At 35.3% G+C, this 26,508-nt stretch overlaps 1 protein-coding gene and 2 long non-coding RNA genes across 6 annotated transcripts in view; 2 read left to right on the top strand and 1 right to left on the bottom strand.

Annotated features, from left to right (window-relative positions):
- Positions 1-26,508, bottom strand: part of ckn (CRK like proto-oncogene, adaptor protein) — a 55,359-nt gene that overhangs the window by 11,580 nt on the left and 17,271 nt on the right. The gene's annotated exons all lie outside the window — the stretch shown is intronic.
- Positions 5,431-6,803, top strand: LOC138178273 (uncharacterized). 2 transcript variants are annotated; one of them, XR_011172662.1, is made up of 4 exons: positions 5,431-5,559; positions 5,629-6,003; positions 6,112-6,236; positions 6,307-6,803. It is a non-coding gene; the product is annotated as an uncharacterized LOC138178273 (long non-coding RNA). The 2 variants fall into 2 exon arrangements; XR_011172661.1 differs by having other exon boundaries at positions 6,112-6,803.
- Positions 7,693-9,798, top strand: LOC138177936 (uncharacterized). 2 transcript variants are annotated; one of them, XR_011172576.1, is made up of 2 exons: positions 7,693-8,963; positions 9,066-9,798. It is a non-coding gene; the product is annotated as an uncharacterized LOC138177936 (long non-coding RNA). The 2 variants fall into 2 exon arrangements; XR_011172575.1 differs by having other exon boundaries at positions 9,050-9,798.

Genomic DNA, 26,508 nt, shown 5'->3' with positions numbered 1-26,508 from the left:
AATTCTGTACATTAAGAATTTTCACAATGAGAACTGTACATTCAGTATCTTCTTGGAGTTCAATTATTAGATTGTGAATTTTTGTACAAATCTATACTTGTAGGACTCAAATAGAGAAGTAGAATATAGATGGAGATTTGTTCCATCTACTGATAATAACAATTATAACAGGTACCGCAGTTTCAATATTTTATATGTTTCTGTAAACCTATGTACATTAAGAATTCTCACATTGAGAATTGTACATTCAGTATCTTCTTGGAGTTCAATTATTAGATTGTGAATTTTTGTACAAATCTATACTTGTAGGACTCAAATAGAGAAGTAGAATATAGATGGAGATTTGTTCCATCTACTGATAATAACAATTATAACAGGTACTGCAGTTCCAATATTTTATATGTTTCTGTAAATTAAGAATTCATTACATTAAGAATTCTGTACATTAAAAATTTTCACAATGAGAATTGTACATTCAGTATCTTCTTGGAGTTAAATTATTAGATTGTGAATCTTTGTGCAAACCTATAATTGTAGAACTCAAATAGAGAAGTAGAATATAGATGGAGATTTGTTCCATCTACTGATAATAACAATTATAACAGGTACTGCACTTTCAATATTTTATATGTTTCTGTAAACCTATGTACATTAAGAATTCTCACATTGAGAATTGTACATTCAGTATCTTCTTGGAGTTAAATTATTAGATTGTGAATCTTTGTGCAAACCTATAATTGTAGAACTCAAATAGAGAAGTAGAATATAGATGGAGATTTGTTCCATCTACTGATAATAAAAATTATAACAGGTACTGCGGTTTCAATAATTTATATGTTTCTGTAAACCTATGTACATTAAGAATTCTCACATTGAGAATTGTACATTCAGTATCTTCTTGGAGTTAAATTATTAGATTGTGAATTTTTGTGCAAACCTATACTTGTAGAAGTCAAATAGAGGAGTAGAATATAAATGGAGATTTGTTTCGTCTACTGATAGTAAGAATTATAACAGATATTACAGTTTGGATATTTCATATGCTTTTGAATATTATATGCATTCTGTGCAGCTCTGTATCTTTACATTTGCTACAAACGCATACAAATTTATGGTATACCGATAATTATATATTTAATCCTTTCGCTACCATGCGTCACGCATACGTGACGCATTCTAAAAGCCGCCTGGATTATCTACTTATCATTTTTTATTATTATATATGTCATAATGTGTAACACGTGGAAAGTTTGTAACCTAAGCTGTTGAAAGAATTAAATAAAAAAGTGATACAAAAATAATACTATACAACGCCAATTATATTTTATTTTATTCCCAAAATATTTAAGATAACTACAGGGTTATTTTTTGTATCGTTTTGGCTTCTTTTTTATACTCGCTCATTGCTTCTATTCGTTCTTTCTCTAACGATTATCTTAAAGTGAACCTTTATGATAGTATCATACTCTGAGTAACGTTTCAATTTATCAGGCCTATATAACTTCTCTGCTTTCATTCCCTTAATTGATGCAATAGAACCATTCACGTTAGTCCACTAATTGTTTGAAAAGCACTGTATACGTATACTCTGTTCCTCATCAATAATCGTATGAGAATTTTCAATTAATTATATATATATATATATACATAATTATTATGTTTGTACGTAAAATTTTTATTCGGTTAGAAAATGTTCTCTCCATAAAGTATATGGTATACATAGTATTTTAGAAACTCATGATCCTGATCGATAATGTAAACATCTGCCATTACATTATTACTTGATTTTCCTTTTATAGAATCTTTTATGAGAAAGTCCATATTCATACCACATTGATTCTTGATCTAATCTGTAACTTTCAATCTTTCATAGATGTATCATACCTTTGTGTTACCGTAAACTAGAGTTTCTATCGCACGTTATTAGTAATAATAGTAATAATAATGATGAATCCAGGACAAGTGTTAGAAAAGGTACAGAAAATTCGTGTAGAGATCGTGATGTTCGCTATAAAATTCACCGCCTTGTTTGTCAAATAATATCAAAAGCCTTGGGCAAAGAATCGGGAACACGGCAAGAGATTAACGTCCCTTGCGTCTACTACTTCTCGTATCTAAACGATGGGAAAAATAAATAAAAATCCCGGAGATACACACGTGTACTGAAAGTTGAATGAAGAGTGCCGGAACACTTTGAAGACTGCAGCGAACATAGCATAGAAACGACCATTAATGCGATGCTAAACAACCGGATGCATGTCGAAGATACTGAAAGATGCAGCAAAGGCGACAACAAATAACATATAATCATCAAGCCGATCGTAAAATCAATCTATCCGGCGTATTTTGTCTGCTGGTACGGTCGACGATCATCGAAACTAGAAAGCTAAGCCTGTGCAGAAATAAAATGAATATCGATGTTAAACGCCTGGTATATTTTATTACGTATAACATTTATACACGATATAAACAACGTTGAGAAGATGAATTATAGATGTATGGATACTTATCGTTAGATATCACGGAGTACCAAAAGAAGATATTTCGTTAGTTGTATTTAAATACATTTATACGTTCGTCACGTTGCATTCTGTAAAACATCAAAAGCTTTAATGAACGATAAATTCTTTACGTTTAATGAATAAGCGAATTTGCATTCTAATAGCCGCTGAAAATTAAAGAAATTTAAGTATGTACGTGTAAAGTGTATAAATGCAGAAAAACATTCTAATCAGTCGGAAAGAAAATTACGGAAAGAAATTGTAATACGATATATTTTTTATTTTTCTTATTTGTCTTCTAATACTCTGTAAAAGAAGCTAACTATACAAACAAATTGTAAATTATTTCAAGGAGAAAAAATCAAAAAGTTCTTCTTACAAAAAACAATACTGTTCCTATAATTTGTATCGCGAGGAAATGAGATGCTGTTGGTGAAAGAAACGGTACATATTAAAGGCAAGACATTCTAAAGTTGGACTATAAGGCAATGTTGAGGCACCATAAATTACAGCAAGAACTACGTCGAGCGAATTGCAACACAGACTACTCTTTGTACTGACTGTTGCTGGCCCAAGGAAAATGGGGATCAATTCTGGAACATTAATCTGTATGCGGATACTGGACTGTAACATTTTGCGAAAAAAAAAATGAGATATGGAAATATCCTGATAAATAATTCTAAATCCCTTCTCTGTATTACTACTGCATCTCAACCAACTATAGCGGAACTAGACTGAATTAATAGGTTATGTATATGATGTATGTATTCAAATTTAGCAAACATACATACCGATTTCGTAAATGTTTGTATTCATTTGGAATATTCAGTATAATTGCTTTACATTAAAGCATACGTGTGATACGACTACTTTTATACGATCCTCATAATACATGATTTCCTTAGGAACTTAATTTACAGGATAGGAGCTTAACGGGGAGTGGAAGAGTCACTAGAAAAATGACGAACAATTTCAGAATATCACTGACAATTAATTCACTGATGGATAGTCGTATATTTGCAGCTAATATACCAAGAAATTGCATTACTTACAAGATCACCTAATAATTCAGTGTTCAATCTTTTTGTCATATTAAAGGTATTAAAGTTGTGAGATCTATGTAATTGTACTAGATGTTAAAAGCTGTTTCAAGTCATAAACAAGTAAATAAATAAGTGTAAAATTTCATCGAGACAACGTGTACTGTGAAATCCCTTTACAAGGTTTTTATAGGTTAGGTCCATATAACCATGCGTAAATGACGATTACGTCAGCTCGTGATTAGCCGAAACTTTGAGTGGCCATTTCTATTCACGATAAAATCTATATAACTTTTATGCTCTACATAAAATCGTATCATAATAAGACAGAAACATCGATCGACTCTCGGTAAAGGCTATGTAAAGAGATATCTACGCGAAGCCATTAATATCACGACTATTTTATCGGTCGATAAAACAGCGTATCGGAATTGATTCCTATATAAACGTCCTCGCTTTCTAGAGAAGAAAAAGTTTCCGAAATTACTTCGCTACAGTTTTTTTCTCCTTTCTTTTCTTTTTTTGCTGTTGCTCCGTTCGGTCTGGAGTTCATTAGTAGTTTAAACGCGAAAACACTTATCGCAGAAAGCGGTGGATTTATTACGGGTAGAGGCTAAAAAGTTTTGTCTGCTCAAGGTCGGTATTCGACTGCGAATTATACCAACCACGATCCCCACTTTTTACGGTTTTGCCACGTGCCTGGCCTCTTGTCACGTACGCATCGCGGATACAAGGCTGGCCACGTTCGAACTTTCAACGGTGTTAGTCACTGAAACGCGATCTCTGCCTCTTTCTGCTTCTGTGTCTGTATATTCCTTCCGTCTAACGTTCTTTCTGCATTCCTATATTTAGTATCTATTCCTACACGCACGTACTTCCGTCTCTATGCAGTGGCTAATGAAAATATTTAAACGCTTACCATAGAAAACTTGTACATTTATATTGCACGTGTTATACAGAACATCTTGAATTTCTTCAGTACCGTAATCAGACATGATTGTTTCCATTATATCGGTCAGATTTGAGATCAATCGCAAAATTCATATAGAAGTTACAGTAAGCTTATTGGCATGTACGAAGTTATTTCCCCTGTTGGTCTTCCTGGTCTAGGGATTAATATGATTTAGGTTACCTTCTAATAAATTGGGAAGAAATTTGCTCTGAGCAATTTACTACAAATATATACTTAGTAAGGAATTAATACATTGTACGAATAGCCATTTTAAACATATAATACGTGTTAAAGATGGCCACACAGAATGTTTAGGACTATTTATACAATGAATAATTGACTGCTCAAATACTTCTCTGTTGTCTGTGAAATATATACCTGCATTAAATATTTTGTAGTTTCTAACGTATATTTCCAGATCTGTTTAAACTTTACCAATACGATCATGGCGGTCGACCTTCGTTACAGCGCTAATGAAATTTCAAAACGTTTTATATAACATGTACAATATGGACGTAAAAGTTTTCTATGGTAAACGTACAAATACTTTTGCGTGCAACTATAGTTGCTATCTCCTCTGTTATTCTCCTCTATTACTGTACTTTTCTGTTTCATGTATAGTGTTACACGAATTTTCACGTACAATGTGGAGCGTACAAGATCGAATCTGATATAGGGATTTTCCCTATTTACAGGGTAGCCAACAGGGTGCCAACTGATAAAAAAATTTAATAACTTGAACAATGAAGTACGTAACTTCAATTTGTTTCCTTTCTAATAGAATCAACGACACCATCGTGAAGATAGCTATTATGAAATTTTTATTTAGTTTGTAAATAGAAAAAGGAAAAACTACTTGAAGATTATGAACATCCGCAGTCCATTCGTAACTCATGCACTTGCTACTGAAAACAGTTATTCGCAAAAATCTTCTTAACTCCTGAAGGAAGGTCATTTTTATTAAAGTAAAACAACTAGCTAATTTCTTGGCAAACTTAGCACGTCCCAAGAAGATTAAAAGCTGTGAAAACGCGAAACGAGCAAGGCAAAAAGTAACGGCTCGATGGTACGTACGCCTTAAAAGGAAATAGGTGTTTGGTGAAGTAATTAATGTCATTCCGTTGAATCGTTCTAGGAATTTAGGTGTACAGAGGAGACACGTGTAGGCGTGATGGAAGCCGTAACACGGAAAATACAGAGGGCGAGAAGAACGAAGATAAAAAGCCGAGTGAAAAAGAAGAGGAGGTCAAAGTCAACTAGCTGTGTAAATTCGTTAGCGTTTCTGTAAATACAGAAACCTGAAAGCGCAAGGAGACCAAAGAATCTACTTTCTGGTGCTCTTCTTCTTTTCTTCCGTGGAGAAAAATTCTAACGAAGTTTACCATCGATGGGGTTTCAGAAGCACGTGATTTCTATGCATTTCTAAACCTTCTCCACATTTGTCTTAAAACATCAGAGAATAGAAATCTTTTGAAACACTGGAAGTAGTACAAATATTAAACGTAAAGAGGTCAGTAAGTATTGTATACCCATGGAAGATATAGAAAAATATCATTATTATTATTATTATTGAATTAACACTATAAGATAATAATATTAATTATATTTTATTACAAAGCAAAGGAAGATTATGTACGAATTTTTCAGTAAATTCCTCAAGAAATGGCAATACTAGAATATCGAAGATATTATATATGAGAAATATAAGTTGACTTTGGTATTTCTCAGAATAATAATTGCTAGGTATATTTTCTGAAAGTAATTTTGCACAAACATCTGCAGAAACATACATATATGCAAAGTGTTTGTCCAGGATAAAGATACAAAGCGAATGTGCCAGCTTGAAGATAAGTTCCACCAAGGTCTTTCTTACGGTGCACATAGCTTACACAACGGATGCTTACTGCGCGAATGCTTCCTGCTATGATTCCTACTTATAATTCATGACGGTAATCTGAACTTAGATGACACAAGCGTCAATTCATACAGCGAGCCCAATGATGCAGAATATTATTCCACGACGAATAAGATCAGGTACGCGATACACCTATAGAATGCAAAATCTATTACGTGAATCTTCCTGCTATGTTATAAGCTTCAGTTTGTATTAAGAAGATGCGCAATTATTTTCCGAAAAGAAATTATATTAACAAAAAAAACCCTGCTGGATCCGCACGACAGAAAACGAATGTTATATTTCGATAGATGTTATTAATAAAATAAATATTGAAGAAATGATACTCTACTACGCGATACCAAAAAAGAAGAGAATAAAAAGAACGACAAGATGTACGCGTTTGACTCGGAAATATGAGGTACACGTTGAGATATTTTTTATTTTTGAATATCGAATTTCCAGATAAATGTAACGTTCAAAAAATTATCTCATTATCTCAATCACTATTAACAATTAAAAATATTTTATAGGTAAATTCGCTGTAATAAAAGAAAAAGATAAGGAGACACATTCCTTTGCTGAATTTAGCGATTCAGGCACATCAACCTTTTTTTGAATCCTATATCTTCCATCATTTTGTTTCTTCCAATAGGACACGTAGCTTACAATAGACTCTCGCGACAGACACGAATCAATTAAGCAGTTCATAAGTTATGGGACACAAACAAACTAATAAACAAACATACATACATACAATAAAGCCAAACACAATACATACCCTGCACTTAGCACAGTCAGGTAAATATTAGATAGTTGTTTAATATTTAACTTTAATGTTATCGTCCTTTGTGTATTCCACGCTTTTTATGAATCGAGTATTTCAGAAAACAAAAAGAAGATATCTGAAGAGACGCGAACGCGAGGAAGAATTGAGGAAAGCTAGCTGCAAAATAATATTATCGAGGCAACTAATAATTTACATAGGAAATAAAACAATGAAGTCGCTGGTAATAGAACTGATATTACAAATTTATTGGCTTCTCAAGAGCAATTGCGGAAGAATTATTGAATCAAAATGATCGAGCAGCGAGAGACGGAGAATTCTTTGGTAATTGGAAATGTATCTCAGTTTCTGAGAACGAAGAACACGTTACGTTTTTAAAAGCCGAGAATATTCTTCCGCTTTACTATATGAATAATTACATTTCCAATTACATCTTATAAAAAAGGTCATTTCTATCGAAATGAAAGATGCTACAAAACTTCACTGCAAAATTAGTGCGATCTGTGTCAAGATTATTGTACATGTTCAAACGTGAATAATTACCTATATAATTAAAACCTGCTACAAAGTATATATAAATACAATAGATACAAATTATTACATAAATAAAAAATAGTTTCTTTATGTAACATAAAGAGAAAAAATTGATATTATAATTGTCGCAACACAATGCAATGGATAACTATGTAATCAGAGTAATTGACTGTTAAAACATTGGTCTAAACCAGATCCATTCTCAAGCACAGACGCTCAAATCGATACAGATTTATCTCTCTAGTGCTATTCTTGCGAAGCTTCGCAAGTTGCACAAGCTGTAAGACACGTACGGATTCGAAGAGACAACGCTAATTCATAAATAAAATTATAATCAACTGCGAATAGATGGCCGAGCAGGCGCCTTTTGTGGAAACATCTAACGCTAATAAAATTGCTGGTACAATAGCTGGACGTAAGTTTCGTAAGTTGATAAAGCATGCGGATAAATTGTGGGAGATCTGTGCGGAATTGAATCTATTAAAGAGCTAGAGAGAGTGTGGGCGTTTTCGTGAGTCGCATTCAACACGTGTCATTTGATACGTAAGATGTTATTCCGCGTTATAAAGCTAATGCTCATCACGCTGATCTTATCCAACTTCTTAATTAATTTCGCTAATTACCCTCGACGATCGATCGAAAGCTGAATCGAGCGTAATACTGTGCGCACAGCCGGCGTAGGAAGTTCAATTAATCTTGAAATGTTTTGTTACCGACACTGTATGGTACACGCTGATACTGCATATCGGGTGACTCCAAATCGAACGATTCATTTGTTTAAAACGTTCTATTCTGCTCGATCAAAGTTCGAATCGACTTCGTATTGTCAGCAACGTTGCTTCAGCGATAAGTCACGCTGCTCAAGTTATTCTAATCTAAATTACATTTTAATGTACGCAAATAAATACGTGTTTAGCCTGCTGTGATTATTCAGTTCTTTATGCCTCAAGATAGCTTTCGTTTCGATCGAAAAACTTACTTTTAACGTTTTAAGAGATAGAATGAGAAAAACACATAGAAATAGAATATAACGTAATACAGTAAAAGTTGGACGAGAAAATCGCGTATATTGTATTTTTACTTTTCTCAAACTCGAGAAATTTTCGAATAAAGAAGAAACGCTATCGAATTGAAAATGACTGGAGATTAAGGTGTACTGGGAACGAATCATCGAGACATATAGGACCAATGACGAAATTAAAAATACAAATATAATGTAATATAATAATACAATATTCGCGTAAATCGAACGACGGTAAATATTCTTATTAATATCAATGAAAATATTCTTGTTAATATTAGTCATAGATTTTTCTTCTTTTTTTTCTATGCTACATAGAGATATGTTTCTGTGTAGAAATATGCGAAGCGGAGGTTGAATTCATATGCACACGAGGAGAGATAGCGAGGAAGGTTATATGGACACGTAGCAGATAAGAATTGGCTGCATTCGCAACGGTACTGCGGCTTTTAAAAAGAGCTATTGTATCTCATAGAAATAAAACTCTGACAGAAATCAGGAAATTTTCAGATGAAGAAAGGTGGTACGCGATTTAAAAATTTCAGAAAATTTACCACAAAGAGACGAGAATTTTTTCAACGATAATACGTACAGGTTTAGAAAGTCGAGTCGAGTTGTAAGGAAAGTAAGATCATCGAAGGATCAGTTTAAAATAGAAAAATCTGATGAAACGAAGATGCAACTAGTTCCTACAAAGCTGTAAATTTTGCTGGAATTTACCAAAGGAAAAGCAGAACGAAGAAGAAGTATTTCGAGTGTTAGCTTAGCTGTAACGTTCGGTTAGAAGTCTATTTATTTAGATCTCGAATGTACCACTCACACGCTTTGTATAACTGTCGAAATATGTGATAATAGGATTACGAGAAACTCATATCTTGATTAAATATCGTTAATAGTTAATTGAGTACACAAGACGCGTATAAGCAACATCGTAAGCGAAGAAGGAATATGTGTATTAATTGGTTTAATTATTACTGGAATGAATTTCACTAATGATATGCAAACAATACAGATGCCACTGTTACATTATTTCATATATAAGAGACTAATGAATCTAAAATAAAATAAATATTAATTATTCGGATAATTGTTACATAATTTTCTAATTTATAATAGCATGTAAATTATCGATGTATTTACAACACGGAGGGACAGGAAAGAGCTAAGACACAAGGTGGTTGCATGACAGTAAATGAGGACAATGGGGAAACAAGTACGGAAGATGGCTAGTAGAGCGTAAAAATCTATTTCCAATAATCAGCAAACGATTAAACGTGGCAAGCACAGTACAAATAGCGTTGGAGTATTGAGGCGCGTGGTGGTGTCGCAAAGTCTTGAGGAATTAGATACAAGAGTACTTTAAAAACCTCAAGAATCAAGTAACCCAGGAAGGAACGAGGTTTAAACAATAATAAAACAGTCTGGATACGAGGAACAATTAATTCTTCGACGAATAATAATTTATAAAAAGAAGAAAATAGAAAAAGATAAAAATAAGAAGAACTGTAGGGAAATTTTAGTAAAACAATTGCATTAAGATTTAGGTGCATCTAAGAAAAGATGGGATCTAGATAGAAAATCGCTTTACTCGTTTAGGTAGCACGGACTTCGTTTAGGCGACGAATTAAACTGCAAGAAACACGTCCAAGAGAAAATGAAAGAAATAAAAATTACCGGAATCTCGACGTATCGGCTTAGAACGAGAAAATGTAAATTTCATTTGCGGAAATAACAAATTATTGAAATATGAAATCATTATTCAACATATATGAATGGATTGAGAAATGTGGGTCAAAAATCAAACATCAAAATATTGGAATATCTCCAACACGTCGTGGTTTTTATCAGAAACTACTGTACAAAGAAAACCTTAAAAACTCCCACAGTCGAAGGAGTTAGGCACACCAAAGCATAAATAACAATAAACAGCCACACGAACCTACTAGCTAAAAGCTGCTGCACGAACTTACCAAGAAGACTCAAGATAAAACGCTGCTCCGACTTGCTCATTCTCACGCTTCATTCAGTGATTGCCCAATAATTGTATCGAAATCCACAAGATTCGCTTTAACTTCTCAAAAGAGGACATTTAATAAAGGAGATAAAAAATGAGAAGGATATTACGAGTCTCATAAAGTATTACTATAGTATTCGTACATTTCGTACCTAGATACCACTGTAATAATAATTGCTCGTATAATAAATAGTTTTATAACACGTGGAAAATCGCAGTATCGAGTAAGTTGGATGGATAGATAGCGCGTTATATGAAAACTTTCTGACCGCGTGTGCATCGCAACATCTGCATTGTAAAGTAAACTCTCGCACATCTTGTCATTGATAAACTTGCTATCACTGATAACGTACACAAACACCGAATATGCCCGTGCAGCGCCTGGGAAAAACGACGACTCGTTGCCACGTGTTTGCCTAGTTTGGTAACTGTTTCATACGCATGCACGTACGATTCACGCCGTTAAATAAAACGATAAATTACGTATGAAGCAAGAAATATTACTATTTGATATATATACGCTTGATGTTGGTGGAAGGTAAATTCGTGTATGGAAGTACGTAGAAGAGAGTTAAACAAACGAAGGCAAGTGCCGAGGTGAAAAAAACGTGGAATGAAAGAAGAAACCAGAAATAGATCCTTGCTCTCTTTTAAAACAAACAGCTCTCGCAAGTGCGCCATTCGGAACAGCCCCTCGACATAAAAACACGTGTTTATTTTCAGCGTGCGCGAGTTTCTTTCACATTCTGTACAACAATGTCCGACCAATCTCAAAGGATTCACACGCAGCACGATATGACAACGATAGTGACAAGTCGCCCGATGATTTTTCTCCTCTTCCTCTTAGATCATAGATGTGCAGAATGTTTTATGTAATCGATTCGTCCTTTCTAACGATATTGTATGTTTTTATTCTTGGAGATTGGAAATATGATACTACACAGGATATCTCAGCTAAATGGAATCACCTAGATATCTGACTGATTTACGACTGTATAAGAAAGCTTCTTTAGCAGAGTTACGTTATCTCAAGTTAGTACATAGTAAAAAGAATCTTTTTCCAAGATCCTTTCTTTTTCACGAGATTCCAACGTCGTCTGTATGTTTTTAAATGGAATCCTATATTCTTTTCATCCATCAAATAACGTGTATTTTTCTTCTATATACAAAAGTACCGAGGTATTTGTGGCTGGAAGAGATGATTGGTTTAAAATATATTTTAATCTTAATTCAGTGAAAGTTGGCGTACAAAAGACAAGGAAAGACGCAAAGTGATGCTTTCGTGTTTGTCTGTGTTTATCTATTTTAAAAAATACCGATGACTTTAACTTGAGAAAAAATTGAAAAGGACGCGTGGCTTTTGAGACGGTGCAACTTTCTTTTGAGAAGCTGTTTCGTGCAACAGTACATACGACAGATATTTAAGCGATCTCATTTGGCTGAGAATACTCTGTATAATTATTTTTCAACACATGAGTTTTGATAAATTCTACATTCGTGTATGAATAGCTAGAAAAATTTACCGAATGTCCAGCTGGACAAATTGTAAAGTATAAAATATCGATCTCTCCTCGAACGATTCACTGAACATTGTGCAGTTTTATTTTTAGGTTTATCGAACGAGGAAATTCGGAGAAGGTGTCTAAATTTGAAAAACAAGAATTCCACGCATCTACATCGATTCTCGAAGAAAAATTCTAATTTTCTGTAAAAGACATTTCTTTCCATCTTAAACAAAATTGTCTTTTTTATCGATACCTTCCCCTACTTTTTTTCTTTTTAACATCATCTTAACGCAATATTACAATACCTGTGTTTCATTTAATTGTATATTGTTATACAGGGTGGTTGGTAACTGGTGGTACAAGCGGAAAGGGGGTGATTCTACGCGAAAAAAGAAGTCGAAAATATAGAATAAAAAATTTTCTTTTTTTTTTAATTTTTCCATCGAGACAACAATTTACAGTGAGATCCGTTATAACGAGACGCGATAAAGTGCACGCGTACCGAGCGAAAATTCAAAGTCGATTTTCTCGAAAACAAAGCCTCGAACGAAAAATTTTTATTCTATATTTTCGACTTCTTTTTACGCGTAGAAGCACCCCCTTTCCGCTTGTACCACCAGTTACCAACCACCCTGTATACTCATCTTTCTACAGGACATTACAACTGAGATATTTAAACAAATATGTATATTTCAAAAACTTTGTAAAATGATAAACGCAACGATGACTCGATCTTTTTATCGATCGTGGATGGAAGAACGGATTCAAAGGTGGATCGAAGTAGCGCGAAGATCTTCGATCTGTTACGCGAGAAAAAACCTAAATAGACTCCTCCCTGTTTCATTGGAACTAACCGTTTCACAGATATTCAAAGTATGTTCCGTAGCTAAACATGGGAACAATCGTAACTTATTGCATAAAACCAGTTCGAATGAAGCAATGCGATGGCGTCAGTAGAGTCGACATCGACCGATGAAATCGTAGTAGAAAACCACCTATCCGGTGGTAATCGTTGTCGACAGACCTGTGGAACTAGGTTGGACTTGGCCTGTTGTCCTAACTCGTGGCTTGGCAACTGGTTAGTTGTGTACACTACTGTGCAGAAGTTTAAGATTAAACACTTTTCCATTTTTCTCACAAATCCAATACGACATAACAAAATAAAATATACAAAGGCGACTGATATCAAAATATATGTAGAATCTATTAAAGCGACGCGTTAAAGCTGTAAAATCTATTTTGGAAATAAATTTTCTGCCGCTAAATCCTATTTCGATAATACCCCTTTTACGAAGAATAATTGCAAAAATTTTAATCCACCAGCAAAATGGCTAAAATTCTTCCAACGAGGTAACAAATTTCGAGACGCTAACGTAACGGCTGAAATACTTATAAAATAATTTAAATATTTAAAAAGCATTATATCTTTTTCTTAATTTCCTAATTAATTGCTCAATTGTTTCCAACCACTATAACAGTTTATTATATAATAGATCGTGATTTTTATAGGAAATTTAAAGATTCCAAAATGCACAGGATACGCATAATACATAAAAGCATATAAAATATCCAGAGTAGAATATTCGTTATAATATGGTGGATGAAACAAAACACCGTTTATGTTTCACATTGTTTAGCTGTGCTCGTAAAAACATAAAAATGCACGAGTATCCACGGTCCGATCATTGACTGAAATTACAAACGGCAAAGAAAAAGAAACAAAATATCTGGGTATTTGTAGGAATATAAAAGCACTGAGCATTCCTTCCATAGAAGACAATAGAGACATTTATATAGGAAAATCAATTATTCAACGTAATATCGTCTTCATAGTGGTTTATGGGCCCGTAAACTGTCGGCTGTGACTATTGTTCTAATCCCGCTCGTTAAGCTCAACCGTTATAGTCGCCATGTTGAGTGGTCTCGAAAGTTAGGTTATAATACTGTGGGACCCCCATGCCTGTTAAGCGAGATGGTCTCTTTGCGCTTGCTTTACTTAAGCCTTAAAGCATTGCTGCGTAACCCTGCGTTCGATCAAAGCCTTAACCTGTTCGTCTCGAAAGACCCTCAGGTGGACCCAAAATAGGTATCGGGGTGATAAGTGTGTTAAGAGGGCATTAGTGCGGGTAGATGGCACGCTCGTTGCCATGTTTTTACAGCAACGGGCCATTCACACTCGAGTATCATCCTCGTGCCCTTCTTTATTATTTCTTTACGCTTCACGTTCAGAAATTTTGTAAATATGTACGATAAAATATTATTTTCTGTGAGAATTGTAATATTCTACCCGATAAAAAAATATATATATATTTATAATGTATGGATTTATTAATTTAAGCTGTATGCACAGCCAAATAGAATAGTAGTAAATTGGGTTTTTAAATTAATTTTAAAATTGTTTACGGATATATCAGCCACTATAAGTAGGATTAAGTTTTATAATTTTTGGGGAAGATTGAATTATCGATAGAAAATTATATTATTTAACCAACTTTTCTAAACAGCGTTTGAGTATGTGATTCTTGAAACATCTCTTGGATTATTATCATCAATGTGAACTATCATCCCTGATTCATATACGTCCTAATTTTCGTTTAACGTTTTCTAGAAGAATATCAATTTCCCTTCATTTCCAAGACCATTTCCAGATCTCTTTCTACGTTTCGGATTTAGATCGAAGGCATTTGTTAATTTTTGTACTGGTAGGTGTTCGTGGTTTTCAACAAATTCCAAAGGCATCGAACAGCCTGAGTGATAACTACAGAAATTGTAGAATATAACAAACCTTCGGATCGCGTTTTTTCGAAGAACAATAGCCATATCTCGGTTAATATCGTATATTACGTACGTACGTACATATCGTAGACTGAAAATGTCGTATAAAATAAATGAAAGATAAAATATAGATCCAATATAACAGAGTGAAATATGTTGAAGATAAACTGACAAACGAGGCACTTAGAAGCAAAAGGACTCAGTGGCATTTTTCTGATATCGAGTTTGGAATTCAAATGAGTTAAAAGAATTCCATGTAATGTCTCCATGAAAACGAACTTATATTTCATGGTCGACATATGGTAAGGAGCGTATACGAAAATCTCTAACGAAATTAATTCGTTTTCTTTTTTTATTTATGAATTATCAAATGTACGAAAGATAACATCGTGATAACGTTACAATGGCACTACTTTCAATATTCCTTGCTTAATTGACCACGGTCAATTTCTCTAGCCTTCAAATGATACTTTTACACAACGTTGGATCATTCGAATTATTCACAAACGTTATATTTAACGATTTAACCAATTCTAATTTGATCATCTTTGTTCCGAATTGAAAAGTTTCAAAAATACCACTTGAATCCGTCTGGTTCTGTAAGCGCAAATATCAACCGTGACGAAAATATCCAACAGGTGTAGTACGTTACTGTTTCGAGAACTAAATTCGTTTCTCTGTTATTCCGAGCCATTTGTTCTTGTCTGCATCGTGTCGTTATTTTTAGAGAAGCGTGGCTAGATAGGTACAAACGAGACGGCTGAACGTTGAATACCATTAAAAGGATAAAACCATAGAAACCGCTGGCAAAGAAACGGAACAGGTTTCTGGAATTAATTACAACAGATTGTATTCCCGATGCAATTTATATGCCATTTGCATCTTCAGCATCGATATACATATACGTAAACCATTATTCTGCCCTTGATGGAATTATTCACAGGTTTAATGACATCATTCCAACGTTTCATTTTCTACATAAAGTTGTAAATAAAACACTAGATAGTCGTAACGTTTGATAATAGAACCTCTTCGTGTATAACACAACTCGATTCATTTTTTAACGACAATTTTTGTCCCCAGTAGAAACCATTTTTTTTTTTTTTTTTTCTTTAGATTCTATATTTATCTGTTCATAAATATGGAAATACTTTGGCCATTTTGCACAGCTAAATTGATATTATTAGCGAAGCTTTACGAATCACAAATTACGACTCGAGTATTAACCAATTAGCTGTTGCGAACTGTTTGGAAACTTTGAAAAGCGTGTACCTAAAATGCGTCGCAAAAAGTAAGCGACGACGAGTATATTCGTCAGACACAGAGTATACGTGGCTGTTGTAACATAGAATTAAGCTGTAACGAAACGACTGTTTTATTTTTGAATTTTATTGCCGTCGTAACCACAAAATATCGCCAATTTTTCGTGACGAGTATACTCGTCAGAAACAGCTAACTGGTGAATAAACTATCTTGCACGGCAACAAGAAGTTCGATAGTAAAACAGATAAAGTCATATACGATAATACTAAAAATAAGGAGGTCCGTAACTTGTAACTTGTTCACTTGCAAATATTACTAACATTATAACTAATAAATTATTCCGTAGGATTATTCCGAAAGTTTTATACCGACAAATTAATAAATGTCTTAATATCCGCGAAGCGAAACTGTATGTTGCAATATGAGCAGGGTAAAAATGAACTTTACAAAACAACCTCTGTAACTGACTAAAAATATAAATTTTAATACGAAACGAAATATGAATTTTATAAAAATATGAGTACGAATACCGTACAACATGAAATATGATTTTTGTTGTACAAACGGACTGATTTCAAAATCGTTTCAAATATTATTTCAAATATACGATTAACCCCTTAGCCTACGATTTACGTTCGAGAATTTTGGCCCGAAAACGTAAACAAGCTATTATACAGGGTGGTTGGTAACTGGTGGTACAAGCGGAAAGGGGGTGATTCTACGCGAAAAAAGAAGTCGAAAATATAGAATAAAAATTTTTCGTTCGAGGCTTTGTTTTCGAAAAAATCGACTTTGAATTTTAGCTCGGTACGCGTGCACTTTATCGCGTCTCGTTATAACGGATCTCACTGTAGATCGTTGTCTCGATGGAAAAATTAAAAAAAAAAAAAATTTTATTCTATATTTTCGACTTCTTTTTTCGCGTAGAATCACCCCCTTTCCGCTTGTACCACTAGTTACCAACCACCCTGTATATTATATTTGGTCCGATCATCTACTACGAGCTATGGCCGTAATATTTACGTTTGGCCCGATCATCGTACTACGGGCTATACCCGTAGTTGTAGGTTAAGGGGTTAACAATACATCGCGACCTTAAGATACCCACAGTTGAAGAAGAAATATCCAAATTCAGTAACAGATATAATACAAGAGTTAACAATCACCAAAACCCATTAGTTACCCAACTACTTGACACGACGGATCAGATCCGCATACTAAAAGGAGAATACCCTTTAGATTGAAGCATTAGATTCAACTAGAATGAAACATACTATAAACTCTTATAATCCAAGTTGCAGTACCACGCCAAAATAATTTACTTATAATTCTCAATGAGAATTGATTGTAAAAAGTCTGCCAAATAAAAAACAAAATATATATATATATATATATATATATATATATATATATATATATATATATATACACGATTATATCGACTATATTCTTATACGATCGTGTGTTTTACGTTAAATATCGATATTCGCATGGTTCGATTTATACCATCGAACTCGCATGAATGTGCTTAGAAATGGTGCAACACGTTGTAATTTGAAATTCCACAATTACAATACAATCGAGCGGAACAAATTGATTTCCACGCTTTCCATCAATGACGCAATCTCTCGTCCATACAATTAAGCAAAGGGCGACCCATCTCGCTTTACGATCGGAAAATATCGAACATATGGATCTGAAAGAAGTTCGAGTGGCCCATTAAAGTTAGGTTAGGAAACTCGATAGCTAAGTACCTGCGCGATATTCTAAGGGCAATGCTTACTGCATAAGAAATTATCGACTTTTTATTTTCTCCAATGCACGGATAAGCAATATAATTAAATACATAACGTGTTCTCTGTTCGCAGGTCTGCTACGCTATAAATAGCTGGCCTAACTTCCGATTCGAAAGACAGGCAACAAGTTTCACCTATGCATTCGCATTCACTATCTTTAATTCTAAAGATATTCAAATTGAACAAAGATTGAAAAATTGATTCAACGAGATAGCAATGAATGTACAATGTTTAATTAAATTTAATTAAGTTTAAATTTTAATGTTAACATTAGAACTACCACACCAGTGACTGGGTTTTACAATTTTATTATAAAATTCCTACTTCTGTTATATCTCTTTTCCGCAATGATGTAATGACTTTCGCAACGATAACTAAAAGAATAATATAATGAATTTTATTTTGTTTTTATGTATTCAAACTGAAAATAATTTTGTATCAAGGCTACTTATACCAATACCAGTGAAAATGACTGGTATTTGTCAAAGTGCAAAAGGGTCCTGCAATGTGTTTATCGAACCACAATTAACCAGTTTTCTCGTTTCGTACAACTTGCCACACGTTTTTCAAATTTATACTGCGTATCGTTCGATATGACTATATCAATTATCAGGAAAATTGCGGATCGATCGCTAGATCGCTAGATGCTGACGCTAGAAATACCACACCGATGAAAATGACTGGTTCTACAATTTTGTAAATGTGTCAACCCTCGTTTAGGCATCATTTTAGGGATCATCGTTAATAATACTAAAAATGTATTGCGTAACATGGAGTTTCTTCTGTAAGAAAGTAATAAATCAATAAATATAAAAATATTCTATTATCATGTATTTTTTAAATACCAGTCATTTTCACTGGTTTTGGTAGAAATAGCTTTGTGTTAACTATTCTAGTGTTAACCTTATATTATATCTGTAAAAATATGAATTTCCATAAAAACCGGTGCTCCAGTTATAACGTTGCGAGCGATCAGCTTATCGCGTAATTTATTCGATCTATTTTGAATGGCGACTAGTGGACCAACGTCTCGCGAACAGAGCGTCACACTTACGATGCATGAGATTCTTCCAGCTGCCATAAATCGCCTGGATGCACTTATCAAGAGGAGTAGCGGATAATAGCGCACTGGTTTTACGTGCACTTAAGTTGCCCTCGGAGCAGCTTCTGAACAAATTGCCGTTGCTTATCTGGCAAATCACCGGGCTACGTTCTCGTCGTGGATGAAGTTTCGTCTTCGACATGTCGAGGACACCGCCAGGGATCCAGGATTCGACGGCTGGATCGCGAAAGCTTCTATAAGTGGAGGACAATTTTTTCGAGGACTTCTGCAGAAACCGCTTGCCAGGTGGTAAGGGCGGGGGACCCAAGCAGCTCGTGACGGCAGTGATCGCCATTTATGGCCGAACTCACTTTTATTCCAACGACTTTGAGTCTATCGATCTTTTACAACCGATTATTTCAACAATAGCTTTCCCTATTTGCTTTTCTATCGCATTGGTATTATTACGCGTGCGTTTTATATTTCGTATCCGTACGTTTACGCAGCGACTACAAAACTGACTCTGTTGCTCTGGAAATGAACATTCTATTCAATTTCTATCTCTGTTAGATATTTACAATTACGGTTTTTAAATATATCGTTTGTAACGGAGTAGCTTAAACGAAAAGGCGAGAAAGATTAAACGTTAAGAGAAACATAATCGAATAGTCACGAATATAGTTGATAACTGTACAAAGATACAGTTGAAGCTGCTTCAACTTCGATGTGGTAATATCTACGTAGGAAAACTAATTATACGATTGAAGTGACCAGAAACGCGTGAAATTTCACATTTTCGTTAACCTCGTCAATTTCAAAGGAAACACGCTCACCAACGTCTATAATCACGAGCTTGAAAAATATCGTTAAAGCTGTTTCAAATTGTCTATAATTTCTCCTACAGCTTTCAGTAACTTGAACATTGTATATAGATATAATTTCTAGATACTTTGCGCTACTATCGTGATGTTGAAAAAAAAGAAAGAAAGAAAGAAGAGAAGAAGAAAAAGCAGAAGCTAACAACGTCCTTTTCCAAATTATACGGTAGCTACCAATTGCAACACCACTTCGTCAAATTAATCCTACAGCTACGTTAGTCTACGTTAACGCGTCTATGAACGTATCCCGATATAAATTAGATTACAGCCACTTTCTATCGAAGAGAAGACGCACGATTGTAACGAAGCACAAATTTTCCTACGGATTCTCAAAGTGTACGGTCGCGGAATACAACGAAGGAAACGGCGGAGATAACCGGATAAGACTGTCAGAAACGTTCCGTGTTAGGTACAGGTTTCAGTTGGCGACACCAGCGGAGTCGTTGGTGTGGCGAATGCAAAGAGGCGAGGTCGAAGGTGGGTGGACAAGTTTCCGGAGAACGGTGTAGGCCGCCCCCGGTAATGCCTCCGCGCGTAGGTTTCCAAAAACGCGACACGTGAAACAACTTTCCACGTGAAAATACCCTGGCTCGCCGAAGTATTCCAACACTTACCATAGGAAACTCGTATGCCCATACCGTGCGCGTTATATAAAGCATTTTGAAATTTCATTGGCGCTGTAACAATATGTTGTTACTACATTAGCCGAGAGAGGATGTTAAAAAGTGACCATTTCTCGGCTCCTCCTTGCTGAGGAAAAATTCTTGCTGAATCTCTCTCTGGGTAGACAGAAAACGTTAGCAACGTTTGTAAAAAAGAACAAAAGAAAAAACCAGCGACTGCTGGGTAGGTCGAAGCTACCCACGCGTTGCACTTAATCTTCGTCTTCTTCGGATGAACAATTTATTGTTAAAATGCATCGTCGAGGTAATAATCGTCATGGGAATATAAAAATCGATTCGAGTGTTTGCATAGAAGTATCGAAATTAGCACGTTGTCTATTTTAGTTTCATAGGATTTTAAGATAGTTTATGACCGATATACCGAGTAACACGTTTAAATCGCTATCTACATCCCCTGTTGACCACGATATTACAAATGGAGTTCTATTGTACGCTATTGGAACGGAGTTAATTATTTATCTCGATTGACACGCGAAGAAAACGCGAAGTATGATACAAGGCGAGAGTTCAATTTCAGCGCACAGAGGTTGCTCCATTGGAATTTTTCTCAACGCCAAGTCATCAAGATCTTCGTTTGCATGCATATGGCGCGTATCAAATGAAACAGCCACCTGGATATTACGCAGACTGTATCGACGAAAATGGAGACTTGGAATAGCAAACTGCGCTGCTCCACATCGTCGACTACCAAAAAGTATCAAATTCAAACACAAGCTGACAATGGCGTTTTCATTGAAATAAAATTACTCTCCGGTCGGTCGAATAATTCCAAATATTTTGTTTACGTATTAATTGACGAAAGTAAAACCGGATTGCAAGCTATTATAGCACACGTATGCGGGTGCGAAGTAGGAGAACGCGTTGCTGGTTGCTGTTCTCGCGTGGCAACGAGATCTCCTGGTACTTTGGATCTGCTCGAGTCGAAAACATCGACCGATACATCGGCAGAGTTTGCAAAGAATTATTTCGCGGATGGATCCATCCATATCCGAAGAAGATGAGAAGACACCTTTTCATCTTTGCGCTTCTTCATCCTAAATTTCTCACCGTTTCTCGCATAAATACCAGTAACGTATCTTTTTATTCCTAGAGAGATGCTCTTCAACGAACCGAACGAGGTCGAAAAATGGTCATTTTGAAGATTTTTCGATCTTGGAAATTTGTATGGAGGCAACAGGATACTCATCGCGTACAAGTCGCTGGGAAAATGACTTTTTCATTTAATACAAATTTACTTATAATTCTCAATGAGAATTGATTGCAAAATTCATCGAAATGAAAGAAGAAATTTATTACAGAGAAGAGCTTACAATGTTGTTAGAGAAACTAATACGTTGTGTAAAATGATTAGAAGAATCGCTTACTTTTTTCTTTTCTTTTTTCTTCGTTTAACTCTCACCACGCTGTTTTCGAATGGAAGTAACGCGAAGTATGTAATATTGGTAATTTCGGCGTGCAAAATGCCGTACATTATAACGTGAAATTGCCATTATGTCCATTTGCGAATTGTCTGGTAGCGTGCGCGCGTAGAAAGTACAGACAGCCAGGGAATCTTCTGCTAGAGGAGAGAACGTGATTTTCGGCGCTCGTGTTTTACTTTGAAGGGTTGTTACAGCGTTACAAAATACGTACGCGTTCAACACGGAGTCGAACATATCTCGAAGAGAAGGGAATTTTCTTTAATATTTCTCAACGATCTAACGCGTGTTCCGTCGATCTAGGACTCTTAGAATTTTTGAAAAGCTCAAGCTTGAAAGTAAAAAAATAATCGTCGATATTTTTCCTCGGGGGATCGTACGAATCGTAGAGATTCTTGCGCGTCGAACGTGCTAAGCGTATTAACGAGAGAGTTCGACGAATCTCTCAGAAGCGACGAATACCAAGACCGAGACTCGGAATTCGAATATTCGCCGAGAAATATTTTAAACGTGGAAAAGATGAAGAGGAAGGGTCGATGTGTCGAGAATGTTGCGGTAATGCGTTATAATAATATGACGATTCCAATAATGTACTATACGATGATATGTGAAATGGGTCAGAGAGAGCGAAGCGGACAGTGTGGTATTATAGCGAGTTAAAGAATATGAGATAAGCAATTACTTGTAAGCAGCGTGTTGGTAATCGAGTGGGTGTACGTTGCTGCAATTTTCATCAAATCACACGGAAATAGATGTATTAAGGCTGAAACGCGCGGAATTTTCAATAGCAGACGTGCCAAACATTTTGATAACGTATCAAAGTATGGTGGAATTATTTTTCAATGAAAACCTGTCCGTCGATTTCTCTTCTCTTTTATACCTTCGTTCTACCATTATTTCAGCTTTCCACGAATATTTAGCGTTGAGATTATTCGATGTGTAATCAGAGAAAAACTAGTGGATAAATTGTAAGGCAGAAAATATATTTAAATATAAGTGTAATTATAAGTAAGAATACAATTTGAGCTGGTCCAGATCCGCACGCTAGCTGTGTTACCCAATAACAGAAAACCCCGAAGCCAACATCGCTTGTCTTCTGTTTATGGTCTGACTTCGTCGCAGTCTTTCGTCTACGCGCTGTCGATGGCTTCAGTGCTTGAGAAACTAAAAAGACCAGATGTAGAGTTTTCTTATAAGTGGTGACCACTTCAACATTTAGTTAAGCGTCGCGTGGAAGAAATTTCGATAACAAGATTTCGATCGGTCTCGCTGATCTTCAAACTTTTTTCTACTTTGCAAATACTCGAAGATCTTAGAAATCATGACGTTACATATTCGATGCACGAAGACAGACTACGTATTCATAGAAAGACGCGAGATTATACAGGGAGAGTCATCCGCCGGTTGAACATGGCCGGACAAATAATTGCCGCGAAGAGAAACAGAGACTGAAGAGCGTGTGTACTGTTAAGGAAAGGTCTGGACCCCACCGCTTTTCTCCAGCACCTTAGCGACGAGGAGTCTCTCGCGGCGGTATTATTATAGCTTACTTACAACGAATGCACGTAAAGAAACGATGGAAATCATTAGTGGCTTCCCTTGCGTCTCGCAAATCCGCCGATTCAGCATCCACGTCGTAAATACAAAGGAACGCTCGATTCACATCGAGATAAGGGATATTGCTTGCGTTCTTGATAAAAATAAATGCAAATGTTAGGTAGAAAATGCTGGCTCCAAGCACACCGATACGGCTGAACCGTCGTACGTGCACAATCGTAATAAGCTGGTTTTATCGAAATTCAAACACGGCCAACGACGTTGATAGAAGCGAGCCAGTGTTTCATTAGAAATTTAGAAAAGATACGTATCGACGAACGAAAAGGTGGGGAAAGTTGGATACTTGCCGATATGGAAATGAGATTGACGTTACATTTACTCAACGAATTATTATTATTATTGTTCAGATATCAGTAACAACATCGATATTAATTCAGTTGCATACATTAACAGAGGATACTACTGTACTTTATCTTCTATGTTTGGTATATCGAAGATAAGATTTTTTATTCGGAGATCTCATACATTTTTGATCAAGCTGACTGCTGAAGGGAGAAAAACTCTCATAATAGGAAGATTTTTGTATTATTCTTTTGGATAAGCTTTCGTCAAGGTTTTATGAACTCAACGAAGAGAAATTGAATTTACAATGTAGATGTAAATATGGCGTGAACCGGAAGCCATCCTAAGCCGAAAGAATAATAATAATAATAATAATAATAATGACATTTAATGGGGTATTCTGGTCTAGAGGCATGAATTTCGGCCGATTTTTGAAGCTCCGTACAAGCGAAACAACAAATATTTTTGCTACACTTCTTTTTAGCATTTGTTTATTGATATTTCGAGATTACGTAAAAAATTCACTGAAAAAAAAACTCAATATTTAAAGAGTTACGAGCTGGCAAAGTGGGAGCTGCCAAAAAAATGGGATGTCGTGGCGTGCATGATATCAACCCTTCTGGTCATCCGAAACAAAAAATGCGAACGGATTCTTAATTAGTACGGATGCCGCTATCGTCTGAACCTCGGAAAAGTCAATACAACATTTTTTCACAAAATGACGGCCGTTTGAAAAAAAATTTCTTATTTCGCACGTTTTTTTGACAATTCCGAACGTTTAAAAAATAGTAATATTAAAGATTTTGAGCTGAGCGTGGTCAGGACGATAGAGGAGTATACAAGGAATATTCGGACCAAATTTAAAATAAATCGGTTCGTTAGAACTTGAGATATCGTGCACGCCAACTCGAAAAAAGTAGTTTCGAGAAAAACGCGTTTAACAAACAGAAATACAGGGTGGTTGGTAACTGGTGGTACAAGCGGAAAGGGGGTGAAATTCTACGCGAAAAAAGAAGTCGAAAATGTAGAATAAAAATTTTTTTTATTTTTCCATCGAGACAACGATCTACAGTGAGATCCGTTATAACGAGACGCGATAAAGTGCACGCGTACCGAGCTAAAATTCAAAGTCGATTTTCTCGAAAACAAAGCCTCAGAGGAAAAATTTTTATTCTATATTTTCGACTTCTTTTTTCGCGTAGAATCACCCCCTTTCCGCTTGTACCGCCAGTTACCAACCACCCTGTATAATCGTACTACAGAAACATAGTCAAAGAAAAATTGCCAAAGTACTTAGAAGGGAGGATGAAGCGGAAGGACAGAAGAATACTGGCAAGATTCAGATGCGGAAATGAGACCAAAGCGAGGGAATACTGGAAAGAAGAAGGGGAAAAAAGATGCAGACTATGCAGAAGGAAAGAAGAAGACCTGAGACACGTAACAGAAGAATGTGAAATAACGGGAGGACCAAAGGACATAGGAAAAACGCTAAACGAGACTGGAGAAGGTTTAGCAGAACTGAAAGCAATAATGGAGAAGAGAAGGGCAAACGACAAGAAGGAGGCACAGCAAGGAGGCTAAAGACCAAAGTTGCAATAGTTTTTAGTCGTTAGTTGCTAATTTATAGTTCCTAATTTTTAGCTTTTAGAGGTAGAATAAGTAAGATAGTGCAATAGAATAGAGTGGAAAAGAGGGGAGGTAGACATATAAGAAGAGAAACAGACATAAGAGATGTAAAACCGAAAGTTCGTTCAAAGCCAAAAGGCACGGACTAAGTAACAATAATAATAATAATAATAATAATAATAATAATAATAACAACAACAAACAGAAATATAATCGTATAACATTTGCAGTGTTTTTTAGTAGCCTGTTCATTGTTGAAAATAATGGTCCACATGAAAATAATGTGTAACGTCTGTTTCGTAGATTAATTATGCGCCAAAACCAGACCTAACTAGACATAGGTTTCAGTTTATCCGATAAATAAAGTAACATGCGTGATAATTATCGTTGCGAAGCGTTTCAAAAGATGTACAGTTAAACGACCAGAGAATAGAGAAGTTGTGCTACATTTCGGAATAAAGCTACGTATGTAAGTACGCAGAGTATGTTTGGAAAGTAGGTAAGAAATGGTTGTAGAGGCGTATAAGGATGCAAAGAGAAGAAAAGATGAGAAACTCGGAGAAACTTGAAATAAAGAAGAGAGAAAGGTGAATAGAAATTGCTAACTCAAAATCTGCAGGAAATGAACGAAAGCATTTAAGATTATAATCGTAAGCCATAAGCGCTATTAAAAAGAGTGTTCACCGGTTTAACAGCAACTCGAAAAAAGATAGCAAACACGTTCTGAATTAGTAAACATCATCGAAGTTAAACCAGAACTTTTCAAATAAAATTATACGCGAAGATAAGCCAATTAACCATTAACTTCTTCCTCGGTTGTGCCAATATCCATTGTCTCGTGGATTAAACAAAAAGTCGAAGATTTATCAGATATCCAGGC

The sequence above is a fragment of the Bombus flavifrons genome, chromosome 3 (genome assembly GCF_040668555.2).
Source record: "Bombus flavifrons isolate JBK064 chromosome 3, iyBomFlav1_principal, whole genome shotgun sequence".
NCBI classification, from domain to species: Eukaryota; Metazoa; Arthropoda; class Insecta; order Hymenoptera; family Apidae; genus Bombus; species Bombus flavifrons.
This window is presented reverse-complemented; position numbering and strand designations above follow the sequence as displayed.